The sequence below is a fragment of the Ambystoma mexicanum genome, chromosome 3q, assembly GCF_040938575.1.
Source record: "Ambystoma mexicanum isolate Mex_15411 chromosome 3q, UKY_AmexF1_1, whole genome shotgun sequence".
Lineage (NCBI taxonomy): Eukaryota > Metazoa > Chordata > Amphibia > Caudata > Ambystomatidae > Ambystoma > Ambystoma mexicanum.
In genome coordinates this window covers 246,743,950-246,765,240 of record NC_090926.1, presented here as the reverse complement: position 1 = coordinate 246,765,240, position 21,291 = coordinate 246,743,950, and positions in this window count along the sequence as shown.

The window sequence follows — 21,291 nt, the reverse complement described above, 5'->3', positions numbered from 1 at the left end:
TGTCCTCATCCTTCTTGCTCTCTCTTCTGCCTTCGACACAGTCAACCACACTATCCTGCACAACCATCTCCGTGATAACCTGGGCATCACTGATCAGACTCTGGCTGACCTCTTTCCTCTCTGACCGACCCTTGCAGGTCCAACTGGGGTCCTTCCTATCATCTATCTTCCTCTCTATCTGTCGGGTTCCCCAGGGGTCTAACCTCTCACCCTGGCTCTTCAACCAATACCTGGCAACTCTTTCCCACTGCATTGCCATTTTATGCTCAAATTTCCAGTGCTACGCTGATGACACTCAACTCATTTTCCGGCTGCCCTTGGCCACCTCCTCTCCCTCTCTCTTCTCTGACTGCCTTACTGCCATCCAAGATTGCTGGGCTGCCAATGATCTTTGTCTGAATGCCAGCAACACGGAGCTCCTCCTCATCGGCACACCATCTCCATCCTTCTCCCTCACCCTCTGGCCAGCCTCCCTTGGCCCTACGCCTACCCCTACCTGCGAGGCTAAGAACCTCGGGGTCATCTTTGACTCCACACTTTCCTTCTCTGCCCATTTGTCTGAGGTCTCTAAAAAGTCAAACTTCATACTGCACCTCCTCAGAGTTACTCTGCCTTTCCTCTCCTTCCCTCAGAAGCTCAGTGTCTCCCAAGCTCTGAATCTCTAGGTTGGACTATTGTAACAGCCTCTTTCTAAATCTACCTGCCTCTACTCTCTGCCCTCTGAAACTTATCCAGAACAGGACTGCGAGACTTGTCCTCGGCCTCAAGCCCTGAAATCTCTCCAGCCCTGAGATCTCTCCATTGGCTCCCAGTGGATGCAAGGATTAAATTCAAAACCCTCTGCATTGTCCACAAGGCTTTCTGAGGCCTGGTTCCAAAATAACTTCAGCTATCCCTCCGCAAATACCTCCCCTCTTGAGCTCTTCACTCCTCTACCTATAACTCCCTCTGGGTCAATCGTTTTTCAAAGAAACAAGCTGGGGATGGATCTCTATCTTCGGCTGGGGCCTCCCTCTGGAACAGCCTCCCTGCCAATCTAAAACTTGAGGAAAACCATCTCTGGTTCCAGAAGAAACGCAAGACCTTCGTCTTTGCTTCCGCTTTCGCTCTCCCTCTCCCCTGCTGATCTGCTCTCTCTTGGCTCTGTGCACCTGGCCACCCTCTGTCCCCTGGGCCCAGGTACCTGCTCACCCTGCCATCCTCCTGCACTGCCTCCTGGCCACTCATTGCACTGGGGACTGTATCTGTACCCTTACAGCCCCCTCATATGTCTTCTTTTTCTGCACTTATTAGACTTACCTAGTCTGCTGCCTTAAACACAGCGCTTGCCACTTGCTGGCTGCACTACCACTGTTTATTGCCCCCATTTTCTATTTATTTTTTATTTATTATTATTTATCTGCTCTCCTCTGCTCCGCACTTTCCACTCTCCCCCTTCCATGCACTTTTTCCCTTTTCCCATTCCCATGCACTTGCGGGTTCTCAGTGTCACTGGGCCTAGTAAGATCGTTGTTGTTGTTGTGTTGTGTTCTCTCCTGTTCCCCTCCCTTGCCTACTCATCCTAGTGAAACACTTGTGTACGAGTGCGATACAAATAAAATATCATATCATATCATGTTGCCATCTCTGATCGCCTAAGCCCTGAGAGCATACATCAAGCTTTGAACCTGTGTAGCAATTGTATCTTTCCACCTCTGGTCGATTGGAACAGCTTTCCTCCTTCTGCTTCAAATGAATAGGCACTGTCCTAGTCTTCTGGGCCACGTGTGTGTGGACCACAAAATGGAGCTCTCCTGCTTGTAATTATTAGGATTTTAAGCTATGTTCCTTGCAGCTGTCTTATCGCCTCGGAAGACTGGAAGCCTTCTGTCTCTTCTCATCCTTGGCTAGGATGTGCACTGTGTCTGTGAAGGAAGCTCTGTCTGTCTTCCTTCTAAGGAACCAGGCTGTCAGCTTCCCCATTCACTTCAGTGCACATATGGCTTCCATCTTTGTTCTTATGGCAGTCCATGTTAGTCACAGATAAGCATGTGAAAGCCGATTGTACACATTTGTTGTGTTTTGCTATTTCCACGTAGCTCAAGATTTACTGATGTGAGTGTATCAGTCCTCTAACTACAATGAGTCATAAGCATTTGTTTCGTGTCTATCCACAATAACCTAAAGGTTTTCGTGTAGCTTTGTGCATGGATACATATATGCTTCATGACTAAATGCATCTATGTCGTGATGTTAATAGTGATATCATCAGCTTCCGAAGTTCTATTCAGTCAACTTATTAGATCAATGACAACTCTATCTCCTCCATACTATCAGTCGGGTACGGTTTGAGTGGATGTCTGAGCGAGTAACATTTCTCAAGTCTGTGATACATCAACGATATTGATGAAGGGCCCAGGAGTGATATACATCTCTAATTTCTCTGCCTTCGGGCTGCAAGTCGAGTGGGGCTCATGGGGGCCACACTTGGACCTCCGTCATCATAACGGTATAGTACTATGTGTGTGTTACGTCCCACCTGGAAGGGTGCCATTCATTTCCTATTGGCCTTGGAACAGTTTGATATCGTACTATGTGAAAATGTCCCCAGGAAAATGCAGCTATGTGAAAATGTAGTCAGTAAAAAGTATTTTTTTTAAATGTAGTCATTCAATACAAGCAATCCAAAGTGTGAAAATGTTGCCAGTAATAAGGTGGCCGAAAGAGCTATTTTAAGTACACACAAGTCAAAGGCTGTTACCCTAAATATGACCCACACCTCTAACAAAACCCCACAATCACCCTCACGCCATTACTAAACCTTCCCCTAACTCTAATTGCAACCCTTATTCTACCCTGAACTCTTACAAAACACTAACCTTCCAGCATGCTAAAGCATTTTTTTGCATGTTGCTCAATCCAAAATACATTGAAAATGAACAGGGAACCTATCTTCAACCCCATCACTAGCTTACCACAAAGTATATAGCCTTGCACTTATCCAAACCCTTGCTCTTATACTAACCCTATTACTAACCCTTACCATAACTGCACCTCTAAGTGCACCCTAACCTACCCTAACTCACTAACTTACCCTAAAGCTTACTTTACCATAACCACTAGGTTTATTCTAACCTCTATCCTATGCCAACATCGCCAGCCCTCTACACCCTCCCTATCCCTTTCTTTATCACTTATGCAAACTATCACTATATTAGCCTAGCTTTATAATAACTCTACCCTAACACTAACCCTGTCACTTAATCTACCCTATCAACTAATCCAAAACCCAACTTCTTTCCTCTAACCCCCATCCTTAATGCAACCCCCATCCCAACCCTGAATCAGGCAAACACAAGCTAACTAAACCCTCCTTAAGCAATTACCTTAGCAGACATTTCGGTGAACTTTCAGCTGCATTTATTGACTGCATTTTGTTTGGCAACGATTTCACTGCAGAGGTATTTTCATCACGACTTTTTCGCAGACTACATTTTTGTTGGCTACATTTTCACTGGATACCTTTGATATGAGTGTACAATTCTGTACAATTGTGAAAGGTTTGTTCCTGTGTTCTTTCCATTTACAGGTGTGCATGAAAATAATATGCTGAATGTTTGTTCTCTTTAGTACCAAATCCTCAGCAATAAGGACATGTGGGTTCCTGCAAAAGAACTTGGCACCTGTATATCTGCTCCTACCACCAATTTGGGGAGGAAGGATAGCTCAGGGGCAACGTGGTTGTCTTGGAAGCAAGACAACGCAGCGCATCACAGGTTTGAATCCCGATCGCGCGCTTTGAAACCATGTGTTGATATTAGGCGCGATATAAAAGAATAATTATAATTATAACGTTTCTGGATGCAGAGTATTTTCAATGAAATGTGCATTCAGAAACCGTATGTGTGCCTTCTAAGCAGCTCTGTGCACCCCTAAAAGTGAACTGTACAAAAAGAACATGAGGAGCTGGCTGCACAGGTCAAGCTGCAGAGAGAACCACAATGGCCACTGGCTGAGGAAGAACAGAAGGAGCAAGAACCCTTTATTTACTTCTACCCAGACCTTTCATATCCTCCACGCCTTCCACTATAGCATAATGGATATCGGGCCTCATTACAATTCTGGTGGTAGCCGTGCCCTTATTAAGGGGACGGCTGTCGCCGGAGTTGCATTTATTCCGGCACCCGCGAATAGGCAAGAACCGAGTCATACCGAGCTCGGCGGACCCAGTAATTGCCGGTTTTTGGGTGCCGGAATCAAGGGCGTCCCGATCCCCATTCTGCCCCAAAGGGCTGAATGGGGATGGGGACGTCGGATGCACCTGCACATTCAGAGTTGCAACGGTGCATCTGGCGTGGTGAGCCCGATGAAACTTCCTAAGCAGTATGGGTACCTTGATGTGTGAGAGGGGTTCCCATGAGTCTTATGCCCTGGAATAACCCTTCCATTGTACGAGATATTCAAGGCGTCCCCGCCTATATCGGGAATCGCAAATCTGAGACACTTCGTACTCATTGCCCACTACAGGTGGGGCTTGCAAGGGGTTGGGTCTGGGAGCCGAGCCTTAAACAGCCTCACGGAGCAAAGAGGAGTGAAAAACCGGGTGAACTCGCTGGAGGCTGGGGTGCAGTTTTATGCGTTAAGCCACCAGGTTGATCTTAGCCACAATGGGATAGGGGCCAATAAAACGAGGTGACAGCTTGGATGGATGTATCCAGCGTGGTAGAAATCGTGGAGAGCCACACCCTGGTGCCCACCTTCCACTCTGGCGCTTTCTGTCAATGGCGGTCAGCTTGGTTTTATATGTCTTCTGGCTGTCCTCTAAGCTTAGTTTGGCTGTTCTGTGAGCTTCCTGTAGCCCGGATAAGGTGTCTTCAACAGCAGGTAGATTAGAGTGAATGGAGGCTGGAGGCAACATAGAGTGAGGATGCAACCCATATGTACAATAGAAAGGAGTGAGGCCAGTGGCAGTATGTCTTGAGTTGTACGAAAAATCAGCTGTTGGTAAGAGATACCTAATTGTCTTGCTTTTGGTTGACATAACTGCGGAGATACTGCTCAAGTGTGCCATTGAGCCATTCCGTCTGCCAGTTAGTCTGGGGATGGAACCCCAATGATAAAGCATGTTCAATGCCCAGATTGTGGCACAGGAATGCCCAAATCCACACCTAAAGGTTTGGTATGCCCGCTGTGAAGAGGAGCAGACTTTGGCAAAAATTGGATTGAAAAACACATAAGGGGTGGTACTGCTACTAGGGAAGGCTCAATCCGATTATGTCATTGAACGAAGCAAAAATGTATTGGTTATATCGGAGAACCTTTGCCAAATTTATTAATGGAATGTGTCCCAAAGTTAGTAGCCCATGAAATTGTCCAGGAAGAAAAACCACATACACATAAGGGACTGTGAATGTAAATTACTTGTATTGAGACAAAATAAAAATTGTCATGTGAATACTTACATATAAACAAAATTCAAAATTCCAGACAAAAACCTGAATTTGTGTCTTAAACAAAACAACATTAAACCTATTATAATCCTTGAAATAGTGTGGTTTGAAGGAAAGTCAAAAACACAACATCAAACTAAAACATGAATGTTTGAAAAAAAATCAAAAACACAGCATGAAACATGAAAGAAACACAAAAATAGGCATTTTAAATAGGCATGTGAATTAAAACATATGTAAATCTGTCAAAAGCCTATGTTCTTAGAAAATTCCCAGATTCAAGGTGTCTGGTGCATGAACTTTTCTTCCTTGCATCCTTCAATTAAAGTTTTTAGATGCCTAGGTAATTCCAGCAGTCTTGGATCTGCCTATTCCGGTAGATTCTACAGGGCGAAATGGTCCCGATAGCCATATGCCAATGTAGCAGGGGGTGGAGTAGTGGTCAAGCCAACAAATGTGTATAAATCACATAAAACATGTAAGTCACAGAACCCCAAACAGTAGGTTCATTATTTCCCCTTGCGTGAAAAATGACATTTCGGTGGCAATTACATCCATAATGGAGCTGCGTCAGGGAGATATGTATTTGTGGGTGTTCCCCTCCTTCATCAGGGCGATTGAGCAGCCGCTATAACAGAAAAACCAAGAGAGAAGAAATGGGATAAATCTAATGTCCTCTTGGTAAAATTGTGTTTCCTTTCTGGACATTATTAGGCAAATTAGTAAAGAGAAATTATTTATGCGCAAGAAGAAATCATTGGAGATTAAACAGGCGTGCAAAAAGAGGGCTGGTATAAATTCAGGGTAGAATATAATTGCTACTACCTCTGATAACCTATGGTGGGCGTAATAAATAAATGTCTCACCACAGAAAACTTGTGGAGAATCTCTTGATAGGGCAAGCTCCCAGGTCGGGACTCTGCAATAGACAGGGCTGTTCACCAGATTGAAAAAAGAGACAAACGCAGGGATGCCCAAAAGCGGGAGATGTATTGGCTTCCTCTGTCGGAAGCAATTTTGTCAGGTAGACCATACATCCCTTATAAAGACGTCGGCCATTTCTGCGGCCGTAGGCAGGCTGTGAAGGGGCGAAAAGGGGGCCCATTTAGACAAGGTATTAATGGCAACCATGATGCAGGTACAAGCTATGAAGTCGGTGGATATATGGCTCCAGGGGCATGTTGGTACAGGACTCTGTTCAAGCAGGCCTAAGGCTTGGTGGTGTGGTGTTTACTCCTATTGCACACTTTACAGGAAAGAACTTGTCTCTTGACATCGGCCCGTAGACCAGGCCAGTAAAATGTTCTCTTGAGGAGATTCAAGGTGCCGGCTTGGCCACGATGTCCAGCTATTTTATGGTCATGACACCAAGTCAACAACCAGATGGCGAAGAGTTTCTGTGATAACCGATGGTCATGGAATAAGAGAGCCTCCTGCTCGATGAGTGTCTTTCTTTCCTGAAGTGGTCCTTGCGTGACCAAGGCCTCTTTAACTTCCTGAAGAAATGTTGCCACTTGGCTGACAATTTTATTCCTTGGAAGCAGCCTTTCTGGTAGGGGAGGTTGCGAACCAGGATACACTCCTTTACGTGACAAAGCATCCGCTAGAGTGTTCTGACTTCCCGGTATGTATGTAATGTGGAAATCATACTGAGCAAAGAAGTGAGCAAAACGGGCCTGTCGTGAATTGATACAGTCCATGGTTTGGAACACTTGGAGATTCTTGTGGTCCGTTCTGATGGTGAATGGGTAGGTGCTTCCTTTCAACAGATGCCTCCATTCCTCGGAGGCCAATTTCATGGCAAGTAGCTCCCTCTCAATAACAGAATAGTTCCGCTGGCTATCTGTGAGTGTACTTGATAAGTATGCGATAGGATGTTCCTCTTGATCCTGTTCTTGCAGGAGGACCACACCAATGGCAGCAGCTGAGGCATCGGTCTCTAGTACAAAGGGTTTGCCTTGGTTGGGGTGGCATAGTATGGGAGCGCTGCAAAACAGGGGTTTGAAATACTTAAAGCCTTCTTCCGCTAGAGGATCCCATGAAAAAGGAGCAGAGGTCTTCTTGAGTAAGCGGGTGATGGGCAGAACGACTTCAGAGAAATGGGGAATAAAGCGCTATAGAAATTCACCACCCAAAGGAACCTCTGAACTTCCTTCACAGATGTGGGAGAGGGCCAGTTAAGAATGGCTTCCATTTTTTTCTCCATCCATCTGGATACCCTGAGATGACAAGATGAATCCTAGGGTAAGGCACCATAATGGCCCCGATGATTAATTTTTCTTTCTTGGCGAGAAGGTGATGCAACTTGAGACGATTCAGGACTTCTGTCGGGTGGAATTTGTGTTCTTGGGCATTCCGGGAGAACACCAGTATGTCGTCCAGATACACGATCACAGACACGAACATGAGATCTGAGAAGACACGATTGATAAACCGTTGGAACACGGTTGGGGCTTTGATTAACTCGAACAGCATAACGTGGTACTCGAATAGTCCAAAAGGTATTCTAAACGCTGTCTTCCACTCATCGCCCGAGCGGATCCTCAACAAATGGTAGGCACTGCGGAGATCCAATTTGGTGAAAATGTTTGCTCCCTGCACCACCTCCACAATGTCAGTGGTAAGCGGCATGGGGTAGCCATCCCGAATAGTCACTTTGTTCAACCCACGATAGTCAATGCAAAGTGTTAGGGAGAATTCTCCAGAATGGTGAATTTCCCTTACCTACTGAGTCTCTCAGCAGCTTTGCTGGATTTCTAAGATTTGTTTTTTTCACCTGGTAAGAGTGTGAGCCTTTTTTTCCCACTCTTACATGTGTTTTGCTGTGTGTTTAACATTTATGTGTTCATAGACTGTGAAGCCTCACCTACTCCATAGGCATCATCTTTTTACTGTGTGTCACACAGCACCTTTAGTTCAGTGACACAGGGTTGTCTTTTTCAGACTTCCCACTTTAAACTCCATTTTCTGGGACTGACTACTGTCTCCCAGAACATGTAAAGTTGCCATTGACTTTATTAGTCTTTTTAAATTCACAGACACAGTACAATCTAACATAGAGTACAGGAAAGGGTTAATACGTATCCCTTTTTGTCTGTCTCTCTTGGAACATTATTTAGTTCCCCTTTCTTGGCTGGTGGCAGTGGTATCTACCATATTTTTCCTACCGAGGTCTATGAAAATATCATTGGTACTCTTTTTAGGCTATTTTAGTAGCCTCAAACTTTAATCCGCTGGACCCCATTTACTTTTATTTGGTTCCGGCTGGGTTTATTTGCCATTTCTTTTTGTAAAGGTCTTTCTCGTGTTTTACTCTGCGTGCCAAACCAGGTTTAGGTCCTTTGTTCGCGTCATTTTTCGGGTTTGTGCACAGAAGCCCTCCTTAGGCGCCTGAGAGTCTAGGTAGACAGGATGTGAGGGAGGGGTTTTAGGCCCCTTGCACAGGGTCTCCTTGGAGACCCAAGTTGCACTATTTTTTGATTGGCTAAGTGAATGTCCTTGCAATACTAAAATAGTTGGAGCCCTGGGATAGGGAATAGCCAAATCAACACATTTATCTTTTTACATATACCAATAAATGCCACATACTAGATTCAAGATCTTTTATTATCTTATCAAAATATAAAATTAATTTACTTAAATCCCATGGTTATACTCAAACATTGCCAACCAATCCAAAATATCAAGCACCTACTGGCTGATGAACCGGCTAGTATTTCTTTAGTATCCCTAAGTTTGAGGGAACAACAGAATTTAGATGTCTATAATTCCATCCCAGATAATGCTAAAGAGTAATCCGCTGGACCCCATTTACTTTTATTTGGTTCCAGCTAGGTTTATTCGCCATTTCTTTTTGTAAATGTCTTTCTCGTGTTTTACTCTGCGTGCCAAACCAGGTTTGGTTCCTTTGTTCACCGTCCTTTGGTGGGCTTCTGCACAGAAGCCCTCCTTAGGCACCTGAGAGTCTAGGTAGACAGGATGGGAGGGAGGGGTTTTAGGCCGCCTGCACAGGGTCTCCTTGGAGACCCAAGTCACACTCTTGTTTGATTGGCTCGGTGACTGTCCTGCCAGGACAGCCACTCTGCTGTGTGATTGGCAGCCAGGCTTTTTGAATGGGGGAAAACTACATAAAAAGCAGGTCTCTGGGACTTGGAAGGCAGAGTCGGCACTTGATCGAGATAACCGGCGAAAAGATGAAGGAAGAGGACTGCTGCAACTACTGAACCTCCCAATGAAGCCCTGCTGCGGGTCAGAATCTCCTAAACTTCGATGACAGAGAAGATCTGCAAGGAATCTTCTTCCCTTGAGCTGGTGGGACCAACCAGTTCGCCAAATACCAAGCGCGGCCTCCTTCCCCTGGTCAGATTTGCTGTGCACTGCTGCAGTGAACCGGATAGCCAGGAGGACCGGACCCTCTTTTGGTTTTAAGGAGCGCACCTTTAATTTGTTGTTTTGCTCTGCTGCTGGTTTCTTCCCTGGGCAGTGCAGGACCCTCCAGTCTTCCTCCTTTGTGTCAGTCCGACAGTCGCTTCAGGAACCGTGAGCCTGCAGGATCTGCCAGGAACTTCTGCCTCAGCTACAGCATTCTTCATCTTCTAAGGTACTGTTCAAACCCGGTTGTTCGTTCCGTCCGACCGCGGTGAAAGTGTTTTAAATCTTTCGCCAATCCGAGGGCTTGTCCTTCTCTACTCTTTTAAGTAACTTTTCTTCTGACCAACTTCATTTCGAACTCTTGACAAAGACTTAACCGCAAACTACTCTGAACTGTGTGATCCTCTGCAAAGACTCTGAACCATTAACATTGGCCCAGGACTATTTATTTGAATCCTCATTGTAGTAAGCTTTTTCTAGAATGCCCTGCCTACTTACTTGTTGGTGCTGCTTAATTTTGTTTAACCTTGTCTTTTTCTCCCTTTTTAAATTGCTGGAGTGCCATTTTGCTCACACTTCATTTTGAGCTTAACTTGTCCAGAATTGATTGGATGTGTTGTAGTATATTAAGATTGTGATTTTTCTGCTGCTTTACTTAGTGAACTGTTTTACAAATGATTGTGTAAATAAATGTATATTCTTTTACTCAGAAACCTTGAGTCAGTGTTTTTTTTAACCATAGCAATTGCTGTCCTTTGTGTAACTTCTGATACTGCTCACTTTACTCTTGAGATAAGTCTGGCTGCTCAGCCATCGTTACCACTTTACTGTGTAGTACAGGCTTGTACCAAAGGTGAATTCGTACTTACACTTGTAGTCTTAATTGTGCATGGTGTTCCCAAAGGGTACTGCATAGGATTCTGCCTAACACAAGGCCAGAGATCAGGTGAGTCCCTTTTAGGAACGAAGAACAGTGGTGCCCCTGCAGGGCACTTGGATGGTCTGATAAGGCTGTTTTGTAAATTGTCATCCAGGTAGGATCGGAGGGCCTTCTTTTCCACCTGAGATAACGCAAACATCCTACCAAAAGGAACCAATGCGTTGGGGATTAGATTTATAGAATAGTCTTCTGGTTGGTGAGGTGGTAATTCCAGCGGGGTTGTCTCTGCGAAGACGGCTTCAAGGTCTGCAAGATCAAATGGAATAGAGTGTACCCCAACAGTGTTGTTCTGGGGAATGAGCCTGTGCCTCCAGGTAGTTCGTGTTGTGCAGGCAGTTCTTCTTGCAGAATAATGACTCGAAACTTAAACAGTTGGTGGACCAGTCGATACAGGGATTGTGTTTCCGCAACCAAGTGATTCCTAGGATTAGTGGAAAGTGTGCAGCACGTATTATGTCAAACTTGATTTCCTCTGAGTGCTGTTGAACAGACAAGCGTAAGAGTTCGGTGGTCTGGGTAATTGGTGCAGAACTGAGAGGGCTTCCGTCGACCCCTTCAACCTTCTGGTCTTCCTTGCGGTTCATTTTACGCAGACCCACAGTATTGGCCCATATAGTGTCGATGAAATTACCGCTGCACCACAGTCCAACAGTGCCAAAGCCTAGAACTTTGAGTACCATGAGCGGAGAATCGTCAGATGAGTCTGTTGGGCCAATGGATAGAGAAACGTAGGGACTGGATGCCACCCCTCGATATCCTGTCCCTCCTAGGACCGAGGGCCTTCGTTTCCAGAGCGCACAGGAAAGAATCTCCTTACAATTCCGGATCTGATGTTGGTCTGAACCACAATAAGCGCATAACCCTTTTTCCCTTCTTCTTTTTCGTCTTCAGGGGTTAGAGAGGGTCGAGCTGTGCCTATCTGCATAGGTTCATCCATCCGTTTCGGTGCAGGCGACAAAGGAGGAAGATTGTCGGTGGTGAGTGTTGGAGCACGATATCGGCGCCTCTCGTGTCTTCTTTCCTGTATTCTGAATTCAATCTGAAGGGCTGCAGCCAGTAGCTCGGAAAGCGTGGCTGGCTGGGGGGACCACGCCAACTCATCTTTTATTTCTTCACGAAGTCTTCACCTGAATATGACGAATTGTGATTGCTCAGGCCATCCTGTTTCTGTTGCCAACCGTTTGAAAGTCAATTTTTAGGAAAGACATCGGCCTGGCCCTGACGTACCTCCAGGAGCTCCTCACAGTCGGTGAAGGTGATCTCGGGTCTTACAAAAGTCTGTTTAAGCAAGGCAACAAAGGCCCCATAATCTTGAAGCACAAACCCCACACGAGCATGATCTGAGTTGAACGTATTCTGCCTGAATGTGAAGTAGATATTACAGGCATCTAAAAACTCCTTCAACTTCTTTGGTGTACCATCGTATTTTCCAGAGAAAAGTGCTATGGGTGGCAAATCGACCAGTCTGGGGTGTCGGGCTGAGACCATTTGCTTTAGGGAGAGGTTCTGCACTGCCGCTACCAACTCCTGTAGCTGCTCTGCAGTGGCCATCCTTGGACTTTGGCATTGCTAACTGTCAACCCTGTGTGGCTGAACCTCCCAAAGTTCCCAACTTCCCTCCTCCTCCTCCTAAACCTGGCAAATTGAAGTCTGATGTTATGTTATGTTATGTTACTTTGCATTTATGTAGCACCTTATTTACCATTGGTATAGTCTGAAGGCACTGGTAGGTTGAACGCCCTTGGGAACCGAAGTTCAAGTCAGTAGAGAGAGTAGAGAGAGTCAAAGGTGCGTGTGTGCACCGGATATGTGTGCAGCTGATGTGGCATTCGTGTAATAGCTGCTTCTTAGCGGTAGGTGTGGTGGTTGAGAGATCAAGAGTATGGGCCTCATTACACGGTAGGCGGTATGGATTTAACGTTACCGGTAATGGAATACCGGCAACGTTAAATCCCCATGCGAATTACGACCCGGCTCACCGCTATTAGCGGCACCGCTAAGTACGGTGCGACTAATAGCGGGCAGTCCGCGTGCGCGCGACCCACCATCCCGTAAATTACGCCATGCCGCTATTAGCACAGCATCACAAGGCGAGCAGATATGCCAATAGCGGCATGGTAAAGCCCCCAAAACCCCTTACCGCCATGGCGCAAATACCGGCATCGCGAACCACACATTAAGAGAACTGAGCAGTGTTCCCACCTGCCACAGGCAGACACAATCGGCACAGGTGGAGGCAATGGAGACTGTGGCAGCTCGAAAGGAGCACACCACACCCCTTCACACGCCCCTTCCCACACCAAGATGGTTCCAATACTAGCAGCATTACATGGGCTGGAGGACATGATTGCAGCGCAGCTGCAACAACAACAGGCAGCCCAAAGGAGACGCAGGGGGAGGAGGAGGAGGGCAAGACAGGCACAGCAAGCACCACCACGGCACCTAATCATACCACAGAGGCACCCACCAATCCCCAGGATCAGAGCCAGTCCATTTAACCTAACCCCTGAGCAGATACACACCCTGTACCGTCTGGACCGGGATACCATCACCAGCATCGTGGACATGATACAAGACGATATTGTGAGCCTCATAGACATCAGAACTGCCATCCCCCCCTCTACTCAAGATGGTGACTGTGCTCCACTTCCTGGCCACATGCACCTACCAGCATACATTGGGCCAAATGCATGGCATCTCCCAACCAGTATTTTCACGCACGCTGAACCAGGTACTCAATGCCCTCCTGAAGCATGCACCTGAACACATTCATGCCACGGACTGCCCAGGAGATTGCCAACACCAAAGTTGGCTTCTATTCACTGGCAGGCATCCCAAGTTGCATTGGTGCCATCGACTGTACACATGTGGAATTGGTGGTCCCACATCACAATGAAGTGGTCTACCAAAACATGAAGCAATTCCACTCCATCAATGTCCAAATGGTATGTGATGCCAACAAGATAATCACACATTGCTGTGCCCGATTTCCCGGATCAACCCATGATTCCATGGTCCTGCGGAACTCAACTATCCCACGCTACATGGAGCGACAAACCGCACAACGTTCGTGGCTACTTGGTGAGTAGCAGGGCAAGCACATGGCAGTGTGTTTGGGGGGGGAGAGATACGTACTCCAACTGGGTGTGATGGGGGGGAGAGACATGCTCCAACTGGGTGTGATGGGGGGGGAGAGATGCATACTCCACTGGGTGTGATGGGGGGAGAGATACATACTCCAACTGGGTGTTATGGGGGGAGAGACATGCTCCAACTGGGTGTGATCGGGGGGGGGGGAGATACATACTCCAACTGGGTGTGATGGGGGGGAGAGACATGCTCCAACTGGGTGTGATTGGGGGGGAGAGATGCATACTCCAACTGGGTGTGATTGGGGGGGAGAGATACATACTCCAACTGGGTGTGATGGGGGGGGGGGATACATACTCCAACTGGGTGTGATGGGGGGAGAGACATGCTCCAACTGGCTGTGATTGGGGGGGGAGAGATACATACTCCAACTGGGTGTAGCTTGTTGTCTGTCTGCAAAATGCACATACAGATGTACACCAATGTCCATCTGGGAAGGCCGCAACGTACTTGAGTTGAACTGACATTCAAGTATGAGCCACACAACACAGATGACATTTCAGGTCTAGTAACATCAAACACCCATCCACATACACATTGCACAACATTCCACGCCACAAAATACACAGATTTTATACGTGCCATCAGGATAGTCATCCAGAATCAGTCCAGCACAACATCTATAATGCAATGTGCCCTATGATGCATGCAAAGGGATCAGCCCTAGCCATAGACATAGCATTTTACCACGCACCTTTACCACAACTGAAGTGATGTCTCACTGCATGGCAACATCTATGTTGGAATGGCAGTACAACAGCAGTGAGGAACCAAATCTGCCTGGGCCCAGGGACACCTATGACCTCGCCTCACCCAGGACATGTCAATTACTGTTGGAGGCATCAATGGGGCATGTCTACTTGCAGGGTCAAGCTCACCCTTGCACATTGCTGTCACACAGACCATCTGCATGTATGCTGTTGACTGTGTACTTGAATCACAATGCAATGTCAATTTGTGTGATATGAACAGGCCGCTCTTGAGGTGAACAGTAACAGGACCCCATTCGTTCCCCCAAAGAGGTGATGCAGGCTATCCCCTGAAGAGCTGGCTCCTCACACCTGTACGGAACCCACAGAACAGGCACGAAGAGGAATACAATCGAGCACATACCCGTACCCGCATTGTGATCGAGCAGACTTTTGGCCTTTTGAAGTCACGGTTTAGGTGCATTATTAGGTCTAGTGGCGCTCTCCTGTATGGCCATGAGAAGGTGGCCAAGATCACCATGGCATGTGTCATGCTGCACAATATGTGAATCAGACGGAATGTGCCACTGCCCTCTGACGTTGAAATAGAAGCACCTGATGAGGATGATGATGGTGATGAGGACGGAGGTGAAGGGGATGCAGGTCTTGCAAGAGGGGATGGGCAGGAGGGACGTGCTGTGAGACAGCATCTGATCAACCAAATATTCTGAGGAACATGTTTTGGTACTGTCACATGGATATGGGTAGTAATGCACTGGTGTATGTTTAGAAGCACGCAATGGACCCTGTCGCCAATAAAGTACACATACACAATGAAGATGTCCAAGCCTGTGTTTTGATCAGACAACAGTGTATTAAGTAACGGAAAGATGAAAAAGTGCATGTCCCCAAACATACCACCACCCTTCCACCCACCCCCCACAACAGACCCATAACACCCTTCCACCCACCCCCCACAACAGACCCATAACACCCTTCCACCCACCCCCCACAACAGACCCATAACACCCTTCCACCCACCCCCCACAACAGACCCACAACACCCTTCCACCCACCCACCCCTCACAACAGTTCCTCATGTGTCTGCCATGTTTGCGTTGGCCCATGCACGCAGAAGAATCGCCATAAACCCCCTATTGGCCATTATCTGCAGCAGCATTTGGAGGATGGGCAGACATGCGCCTGGTGGTGCGTGTTGAGCGGTGGAGGGGGCTTGTCTGGGTTGAACCGGCGGATGACGACGTGGCAGACTGTCCTGGTGGTGTGAAGTGGCGGTCCATTGTGTCAGCTATTCGAGTGAGGACCTCCCTTAGCCTAGCTATCTCCTCACAAAGCCTGTCAGTACAGGCCTCCATCCTCTCACTGGAGTGCCTTGCCGTCTCCACAATATCCTCCCTGAGATGGGCAGCCTCCTCAACATGCTGGCCAACCAGCACAGTAAGTTCCTGTTGACGCTGCCGGATGGTGGCCAGCTCGAGGGCAGTGCTGGGTGATGGTGTAGTGGCTGCTGTGCCCTCAGATGCATCCATGACAGCAGGTGAAGCCACCATGGGGTACATTATGGCTGGAATGTTGTCCTCACCAGTGACATCAGACCCAGGTGTCTGGAATGGTGCTGGCTCAGGGGTAGTAGGGGGGCTTGGGGTGTGCATCTGCATTGTGCCAACTGTTGTGTTCTCAAGATCAGATGGGGGGCAGTGGTGGCTGCCTCTCCTGCGGAGCTTGGCGCAGCTGATGGTGGGCCCTCGGTGGCTGGTATTGGTGGTTGTGGGTTCACCTGCAGTGGTGGGGCTCTAGTTGGTGGCGTGGCTACTTCAATCCTGGCAGTGGCACTCCTCCAAAGCTTCACACTCATCATGTGGAACCTTCTCCCCTTGCCCCTAGATGTCGTGGGGGTGTCCGCAGAGTCCTGTGCCCTTGGTCTCTTACTTGTAGGCAGTGCCTGGGATGCATTTGCGGCATCCTCACCATCTGTATGTGAGCCTGTCAGGGACAAGAAGGGGGATGGCATTGGTTACGTTTCTATGTACTTCATGCAGGATACATCAATAATGCAGTTGTGGCCATTGGGACTTAATAGTTGTGGATGCAGATGTGTCAGTTCAGTGCCTCATCCAAGCATGGTTGTGTTTGGCACTTGTCTATGGTGATGTGTGCATGTGTATGTGTTTGGGTCTGACACTGACATGGGCAGGGATGGATGCATGTGTGGATATGTGTCCATGCATGCGAGGATTCTGGGCTCACATTTGGGGGGAACAGTACATTCACATAGCATCCTGTCATGTGTACACTCACCTCCATCCGAAGTGGTTCCCACGCCTTGCTCCATAGTGCCTACTCCCTCAATGGATTCCACTGCGATTAGGTTTGCACAGGTCTCCTCCGATTCCTTTAGTATGATGGGTGAACCCGCTCCACCTACAGTGGCTATTCGGTGGTTTTCGGCAAGGATGCCCCTCACCCGCAGCCTGAGGTCATCCCACCTTTTCCTGCACTCACGCACCGTGCGGGTGCTGGTGTCCACTGCACTGACTTTAACCGCAACTTCTTCCCAGATGGCCTTTTTTTTCAGTAGTGTCGGCCGCCGCATGTCGTTGGCAAAGACAACCTCAGCATTGTCAGCCAGGGTCTGGGTCAACATGTTCAACTCCCCCGAGGTAAATTTTTCTTTGCGCTGCCTGTCAGTGCTTTTTTTAAATGCCTTGGGCATGTTGAAGGTGTCCCGGATGATTTGCAACTGCAACCTACTCCAAACAGGTCCAGGGGGCAGTGGATGGCAATGGATTGTGTTTTTAAAGATGGCCGCTGTGCTCTTTCCCGTTCCTGTGCGATGACGCTATTTCCGGTTCCGCTAATTGCGGTGACCACTCTTTGCATGCAGCATGTGGGCAGAGGTGCTATCTGCACTTTCGTCGAGGGCGGTAAGTGACTTTTTTGGGTCTTTGATGGCATGGCGGTAGGGTCTTTACCGGCATGGCGCTATGCTCATGTCCACGTACTCGTAATGGTACGCTATTAGCGCCCTCTTGCGAGGGTGGACACGTTAAGAGCGCCATGCCGGTAATTTGAGGTTTTTACCGCACAACGTGTAATGAGGCCCTATGTGTTTGTTCTGGCAGGATTTATCCAGAACGATTGTGGCTGCGTTAGGCCTGAGGAGAACACCTAGCTGGGGTGTGTGTAACCAGCAGTGTTTAGTTAGAGTGATGGGGAGTATGAGGTAGATGTTGGTATGAGAACAGCTATACCGAATGGTGTCATAGTATCTCTGTGTTCTAGTTGAATGGTGTTGTAAAGAAGAGTAAGCGTGGTGATGTGAAATGGTGGGTTACAAGCTCTTTCAAACGTTCCCTGCAATCCAAACCGCTCTATGCACTCCAGTCCGCTCCACGCACTCCAGTCCGCTCCACGCACTCCAGTCCACTCCATGCACTTGAAATCGTTCCATGCATTTGAATCTTTTCCATGTACTCCGATCCGTTCCGTGTATTTCTAAGTTGTTTTATGCACTCCATCCACGTTTTCACCCGTACCATCCACATACTTCCCGTACCATTTACATACTTCATCCATTCCATCCACATACTTCATCAATTCCATCCACATACTTCATCCATTCCATCGACATACTATACTTTACCCATTCATCAGCTCTAGGCACTCATACGCTCTAGGCACTCATCCGCTCTACATGCTCTATGCACTCATCCGTCCTAGGCACTCCTCCGTCCTATGCACTCATCCGTCCTACGCACTCGTCTGCTCAAGGCACTCGTCTGCTCAAGGCACTCATCCGCTTTATGCTCTCTCACGCTCTACACATTCACCTGCCCTACGCACACACCCCGCTCAAGGCACTCGTCTGTTTTAAGCTCTCTCACACTCTACGCACTCACCCGCTCTACGCACTCACCCGCTCTATGCACTCACCCGCTCTTACGCATCCCTAAACTCTCAGCACCCATCCGCTCTTACGCACTCATTCGCTCTTACGCACTTGTCTGCTCCATACACTCGTCCGCTCTACCCACTAGTCTGTTCATCTGCTCCATACACTCCATACACTTCCGCTCTTGCGCACTCTTCCGCTCTTGCACACTCTTCCACCATTGCGCACCCATCAGCTCCACGCACTCATCGGCTCCATGCACCCATTCGCTCTATACACTCATCCGCTCTATACACTCATCCGCTCTGCACATTCATCTGTTCTATGCACTCCTGCGTTCTACACACTACTCCGCACGTACGCAATTATCCGCTCTACAAACTCGTCCGCTCTACACACTGATTCGCTCTACACCCCCATCCGCTCAACACACTCATCCGATCTACACACTCATCCGATCTACACACTCATCCGATCTATACACTCATCTGTTCAACGCATTCATCCGCTCAGCGGGCTCATCCGTTCCATGTGACAGAATCCAGGGGTCTGCGGGCTCGGTAGTCCTTCTTACGTCCTTTTTTTTGCAGGTTAGGTCTCACATGGTAGGAAGCCACAGTGAAAGCTGTGCAACAGCACAAACTGGGGCTCCTTTCATGTGAGGGGCTGATTGGGGAAAAAGCCTAGGAGAGGCGCAAATAACCCCAGGCTGCCACAGAGGCAGTAGTGAAGATTGGCTGTGTCTGTGCCGGTGTGGAAGGTGGGCTCCGCAGGCTCAGTGCTGAAGCAGGTAAGTGCCCCACGCGAAAGTGTCCTGATATGGCAGAGAGTGGAGTACACCAGATGTGGACTGTACAGAACTGGATAAGCATGAAACAGCTTCAGCAGTAGAGAGAGGAACACAGCAATGATGCACGGAGCAAGCAGCGAGGACAGAGGGGAGAAAGGGAAAGGAAAACAGACTGCCGGAATGGGGAACGGAGAAATGAGAAAGGCGACGCACCGAGGGGCGCCGCGGAATAAAGAACGAGATGAGGGGGCACTGGGAAGGAGGAAATAACGACGAGAGAGAGAAAGAGAGAGAGAGAGAGAAACACAAGCGTAGCGCAACCAGGGAAGGAAAACGAGCAGCAAGAGGGCTGACCGAAAGCGGTTGCAACACAGCGTTCTGGGGGCGGAGAAGCTAAATGCTTCCCCAGATGCTGCGGGCGCAACACTAGACCGCTGCTGAAGCAGCGTGCAACAACGTGACGGTGTAAACCCTGGCCTCCGCCTAGTCGCACACGAGAACATAAGCGCCACAGCAAGCAGCGCATGATAGTATGTCGCATTTAATCATGGTGACTTCAACAGGAACGAAATATGAACAGACAAGGCTGGATAAATGTAAACACTCGCCCAGTAAAATGTCTAAAGGCAAGCAAGGATTGCATTGACCGAAATGAAGATGGTGGTGGCCAGACAACTACTGCTATGGCCTATATGTCTAAACTGGATGGGAATATCGCATAGCCCAAATGTTCCACTGTGTCCTTTTCAAAGTCACATTCATCTGTCTTGGGATTTTTCAGGGTTAATATGGTGGTGTGCATGCAGTGTGTTAGGTGGACTGCAGTGTTTGCACGGACTTCGAAAGCTGCTTCTAAACCTGCTTGGAGTGACTCGAGTCTGTTGTCACTTACTATGCTTGGAAGGCAGAGCTCTCTACAAAAACTCCACACCGGCAGGGGGCGCGCCTGGTGTGCTTGCAGTGTGTTAGGTTGCCTGCAGCGCTTGCAAGGACTTCTAAGACTGCTTCTTGACGTGCTGGGAGTGACTGGAGTCTGTTGTTACTTCCTATCCTTGGAAGGTGCAGCTTTCTGCAAAAACTGCACGTCGGCGCGGACCGCATGCACTGTGCGTGCCCTGTGTTAGGTGTTGGGCGTTAGGCAGTCGGCAGAAGACAGCAGCATCACATTGCTTGAGTACAGAATTTGCATCAAACAAAGGCTGCGGCGAGTGACAATTTGTTTGCCAGTTTGACTTTTTACTATGTACGATCTCTGTAGCAGCAGCTCTGATAACTTGCCTCCCCCAGACCATCTGAGATGTTGGCTGCCATAACTTTGCCCCCTCCAATCTCACCAACTGAAAATGGCCCTGCACTTGATGTAATTTTGCCCTCACTCGTCAAAGGGAAAAAAATGGCAACATCTCCAAAATAAAACAAACAGCAATTTAATTTTATCACGTCCTTTTTTCTGTCATTAGATGAGACGGTGCTGACTGACTCAATAGGAAACGCAGAAGGTGGGGTACCTGTCGCAAGTGACCTCAGCAACCTCCATCAAGTTCCGACAGAACCGTAGTCAGAAGTAATATGCGACTCTCGTGCACACTTGAAAGCAGATGCCTCATTTTACAACGGTGGGCCAATGGATCTATCGATGGCGAACATGACAGCCTGCTCAAGCCTTATACCTCAAAATGATCAGTGTATTTCGGGTATTGAGCTTTTCTACTCCTCCCCAGCTCCCCCGCCCACTTCACTCCTCCCCAGACAGCTCTCATCAATGATGCGTAGAATTGAGGAAGGCAAGAGAGAGGAGCAAGGCGGTTTATTCACAGAAATAAAGTAGGTTTTATGTAGTCTGGTCTTTCTTTATGGGGGTATTCAAAGAGCGACCAAGGCAAACACGGATCTGCTCGACTCATTGCTGTTCAAGTTCGACCATATTACTCTGCAAGTTGCTGAGTGCAAGTTTCTTTTGTCACGGAAAATCGGATAAGTTGTACCATCATCAAATATTGTAGAGGGAC